This window comes from Mercenaria mercenaria, chromosome 17, assembly GCF_021730395.1.
Source record: "Mercenaria mercenaria strain notata chromosome 17, MADL_Memer_1, whole genome shotgun sequence".
Classification (NCBI taxonomy): domain Eukaryota; kingdom Metazoa; phylum Mollusca; class Bivalvia; order Venerida; family Veneridae; genus Mercenaria; species Mercenaria mercenaria.
In genome coordinates this window covers 22729408-22735004 of record NC_069377.1, presented here as the reverse complement: position 1 = coordinate 22735004, position 5597 = coordinate 22729408, and the positions used below count along the sequence as shown (strand labels likewise).

Sequence of the window (5597 nt, the reverse complement as noted above, 5' to 3'; positions counted from 1 at the left end):
ATTCCTCATCCTCTGCCGTTAAATGGGCACGCCTTCAGATTAATGTAGAACAATCAAAATTAAAAATAAGACACTCATCCCTCAGTAATTATAAATACAAAATAAAAACAAAGTGATTCAGTGAGTTTTAGCAAGAATTTATTTGCAAAACCATTCATGTAGTCTTTAAAACATACAGAAAAGCTGTCTACTGTCTTAGTCACACTGTAAATGTTTAAGTTCTGTGTTATTCTTAAAGAAATGTTAACTTCATGTATAGTCATAATTGCAAAAAAAAAAAAAAAAAAAAATACCCGCTCGCTCCATGTAAAAGCTACCCGCCTCTGAAAAAATCAAAATTGAGAAAAAAAAAAAAAAAAAAATTTCGCTCGCCCGCTCCCATTTTTTTTGAAAATTTTCCGAAGAACTATTAATCAATTTGGTATGGCCTAAACAGTGATTTTATTTTTGATGCAAAAGAGTTATATGTGTGTTAACCTGAGAATACATCTCCGCAGTAGTTCGAAATAAGGTGCTCATCTTTGTCTAAGAGCGGTAATATCAGAACGAAACAAAATAAGTGTTCAGAGGAATCTGTTCTGCAAAATGACACAATTTAAAGATGTGTATCATCGTTTTGTAAGATTATAACGAAAATAAATGGCAATTTCGTATTTTTCTCATATTCTTGCCAAATCAGTCATTATCATTTCAGTCATATTCTTGCCAAATCAGTCATGATTATCATTTCTAAACAGAAACTAGAATAGTTCTATATAAAAAGCATTAGTACATGTAAGTATTGTAATAAGTTTACAGCTTTGTTAACACCACCAAGGGCGTAAACATGAAAGATCGTTGAATTTAAGGTCATCAAACATTTTTACTTGCCTAAATGATTCTGTGTAATTTTACACCTTAAAAAAGATTTTTGGATCTCTCGGTGCATTCTCCATTTGTAAGAATTGATAATTTTTCCCTGATATATATTTCATAGATAAAATTTGAAGATATTATGCATTGTGGCGTTCAAATCGATCAATTAAGGGATATTGGGAATGCATTGTAGGAGAGTCTGTTAGAGGCAGGTACATTAATTTCTTATTTCATATTGATATTGCTATAAAGGAGTCGGTATCCCAATACATTTAAGTTTATAGGTATACCAACATCTCATACATTTTAAAACATAAACGTCCAACGTGTTTTTTCTTTACTTTAACGTCAGTTTGTATGAAATACTTAAATTTTAAAAAATGTCATAACAATAGACAAATTATTAAATCTACGAATCTTATATGAGCCGCGCCATGAGAAAACCAACAGAGTGCATTTGCGACCAGCATGAATCCAGACCAGCCTGCACATCCGCGCAGTCTGGTCAGGATCCATGCTGTTCGCTTTCAAAGCCTACTGCAATTAGAGAAACCATTAGCGAACAACATGGATCCTGACCAGACTGTGCGCATGCGCATGCTGGTCTTGATCCGTGCTGGTCGCAAACGCACTATGTTGGTTTTCTCATGGCGCGGCTCATATGTTTATTGGCAATACATCTAACACTGCTAAGTTACAATTATATACAGATCATAGTAACAGCAATAAAAATATATTTATAACATCCCTGTCTATTTATTACCCAAAGGCAAACAAAGAACAAAATATACGAAATATTTTATTTTATTTTATTTGAGTCTCATCCATTTACATGAATCAATTTACATAAACATATAAAAACACATAAAAAATTATGTAAATGGTCACTCTAGTAAGAGTTACAAGAAACTTTATATAAGTACTACACCATTTTGATATATCATACACCACGTTTTTATATTCCACTTGCAATTAAGTATATATACATTATAAGAATTAGGAAGTGTTCGATAATCATGCACTGAAGTGTATAAAAGAGCCATAAAAGATGATGAATAAATTTTGACGAAGAGTTGAAACATGCACTATAAATATATGCCTATATAGACCAGACATATTTTAAAACAATTATTCCGAATGTGTGTAAACCAGGGGTCGTGAGTTCGATCCCCACTGGGGGCTCCATTAATCTGTGTCTATTACCCTATCGGTCACCAACACATCCTAGAAGACTTGGAATACTTTTATTACCAGTTGATAACTGTTACAATAAATCATCTGCAGTATTCTTCTAACTACAGTATACAATTCTCTAAGCTGATAGATACCAAAAACCTTTCAGGTCTGAAAATAAACATATCAAACATATCCTAATACAATTACCAAATATCTTATTTGAACAAATACGGTAATTAATCAGAACAAATACGGTAATTAATCAAACCGGTTTGACATCAATAATTCTTTCCTTAGTCATATACATTCAAATGTTTTCATTCAAATAATACATATACTTCATAAACAGTAAAACATATCAAATTCATAGTTTGTGGTCTAAAACCTTACAATTATACATGCAGATAAAACAGCTGATCAATACATTTTTAAACATACATTTTAAACACTTACTGATCTGATGGGATCAAACCCTTTCTGGAATAAAATATACCACACACCACGTCTCTCTGTCTGTGCTCCGGTTACTGTGAACAAACATAACATATTAAATACATACTGGGTTATGTTCAATAACAGAAGAACAGATAATCGATGGCCATTTTCAAAACAATGGAAATATGTATCGAAGCCGAAATTATAAATATGAGACCAAAAACAAATCATTCCAGTCATTACAAATTACCTGTAACTACTCTACAAAAGGTAAAATGTCTACAAGATTGAGTTAAGAAACTCAGACTCGAGTAATTCTAGTCTCCGACATCGAAAAATGACGTACAACAGGTATAAAACGACCACATGACTAATCACATGACCAAAGAGCGGGAACTTAAAATAACTACAAAACCGAAAGTAAAAGTAGAGAGACGACAAGCAGGGATGAATCGGAAAGGAATATGATTAAGTATCAACCGAGACTTAATAGAATAAATACGATAAATCCAACCCGGTTACATGTGCGAGAAAAAAGTTCTTTGTAGTTATATGTACTAGGGTTTCATCTGCATAGTGGTTTGATTGATATTTCTTTTTTCTACAAAATCGCCGAATACGCGTGTACTTGCCAGTGTTTAATCTTGCAACAATTAATTGTGTACTATAAAATCGTGATAATATTGCCTGTCTTTCTTGTATGCTACAAGGTTTTGGCATTTATAACACATGTTTTAGATAGAATTCAAATGAAGTTTAAAATTTGTAAAAAATATTCTTGGGTTTAAGCCATCTACTCAAAATATGACCGTTTTAGGAGAACTTGGAAGATATCCTATATATTTTATGTGAAGAGAGAGTATTGAATTATTGGATGGAAATAAATAAAGATACAGACTGTACAGAGTATCGCTTGTGTATAAGATTTTTCAACTTCAGTACGGAGACTTATAATAATGAAAGATGTTTTAGGCAAAACATGTTAAATTTCTCATTGGAAGCCGGTTTCCAGTAGGTACGCTTAAACAATTGTCCTATGGAGATGACGTCATCAATTTGGGATCAATTGTTGTATTACCTGTTATGTATAGATTGTAAAAATTGTACCTAACACTAAATGATTTAATAAAATTTGAAGGAATAAAATCAAATTGATTTTTTTAAATCATTCAATTTCTTTTTGATGCAGGTATATAATCATAATTACCTACCGGCTTCTTTGTTCCAATGAGGTCTATAAGCACCTTATAGACCACTTAAGAGGTCTATAACAATTTCCAGACCTGTCCTACCTCTACTGTTTACACGAAAATAACGAAAAATCTCAAGTGCCTGTAGCGGGAATCGAACCCCGAGTCGATCGGATGATAGTCCAATGCGATAACCACTGTGCCAAATTGTCGATACACTTACGCATTTGTCAGAGATTAAACTTAAAGTTACGCGTAAGCAACCGAAATAATGCAGTAGAATCATGAGAAATCCGTGCCTGTCATTTCAGGTGAACGCCTGACTGACTCGTAAATATAGTATCACTTGTTTCTAAAAAATACGTTTTACGTGAAAAATTTCCGACCAGTTTTACATATCTTGAAAAGTGATCTAAACATGACTTTACAGTAAAGTTTTACCATTTAATTCCTAAACAGGTCTTGATATTTTTTTCTGAAAGTTGATACGCGCAAACTCGTCCGTCTAGGAGGAGAATGCTTCATGAAGCAGGACATTTTACTTTACAATGAAAATAATGACAATGATATAATTGCAAAAAATACAAACAACACAAATTTCCTCCAGGTTAATCATTAATCTGCTATTGTAAATTGTGACGATTTTCTGTACAATCAACATGGAACATTAATTTAGAAAATAGCCCAGTTTAATGATCGTGATACACTCAAAACGTGTCTGAAATAAGATTGACTGTTTAAACATATTTAAAGGCAGTTGTTTGGTCGCGGTAACTGTGAAGGGTACATGTAACTGGTCAAAGTACATTTCTTGTTTTCTGAAAAATGTTCTTATTTTGCTGAATGACATTAATTCATATCAAATTAACAGTTGACATTTTATGCCTTTAATCTTTCTCCTGCTAAATTTCTATAATGGACAGGTCTATCATACAATTTGGGCAATGCCATTTATTATTTGAAGGGGTGTTCACTGAAAATGAACTGAATGAATAGTGAACAGTGTAGACCGTGATCAGACTGCACGGATGTGCAGGCTGATCTTGGTCTGCGCTGGACACAAGGGCCATTTGCAGACAGTAGGCTAAAGGTTAAATATCATAAGATATTTTGCACTGTACAATGTTCTGTCGACCTGATAGTCTTTCATTCGTGTAAAACTGTCAGTTTCCTGGATTCTTTACTTTTATTTACATCCACAAGTATCTGACAACTTCTTCACGTGAATCAGATGTGGAGAGACCTCGAACTTCAAGCCTTTTAATTAGTTGTACTCATTACTTTCATTGTCAAGAAGACTGAAGGTTTTTATATCTACTCGCTGGCGTGCGCGCAGGTTTTTAGCACATTTCGTTGTATCTTCTTGGCGTGTGCCTGATCACGGTAAATTATGATAGCATTTCTTGCGATAATGTAATGATAAATCTATATCAATACTTTTTTATACGGCAATGTATATTTAGGTAACAAATAAAAGATCTAAATTAACTTAAAAGTTTCTTATAATAATTATGAAAAACAAGACCTGTCACTATTGGTGACAAATGATCCCCGAAGTAGGCCCCAGAATACCACAATTGTATGCGCAAAAAATCACATATCATTATGTGACCTTGACCTTACCCTAAGAGGCATTGGTCATAATCGTGACACATCTCCTCAGTATGGTTAACATTTGTGTCAAATTATTTTCAAATCCCTTGATAAATTGCAGAGTTATGGACCAGACAATAAATAGCTTTGACTTCTTAGTATGACCTTGGCCTTGGAGCTAGGGGTCTGGATCCCGCGCATATGGAACATTTATGCCAAGTAATTTCAAACTCCCTTCACCAATGGCAAAGTTATGGACCGGACAAGAAACAAACAATGTTAACCTTTGACCTATAATTGTAACCTTGACATTGGAACTAGCAAGGGGTCTGGGTCTTGCTCATGACA

At 33.5% G+C, this 5597-nt stretch overlaps 1 long non-coding RNA gene across 1 annotated transcript; it reads right to left on the bottom strand.

Moving 5' to 3' along the window:
- Positions 1–1722: 1722 nt before the first annotated feature.
- LOC123536078 (uncharacterized) lies at positions 1723–2786 on the bottom strand. The gene is made up of 3 exons (XR_006683265.2): positions 2717–2786; positions 2485–2558; positions 1723–2199 (listed from the first exon to the last, which is right to left on the bottom strand). It is a non-coding gene; the product is annotated as an uncharacterized LOC123536078 (long non-coding RNA).
- Positions 2787–5597: the final 2811 nt, after the last annotated feature.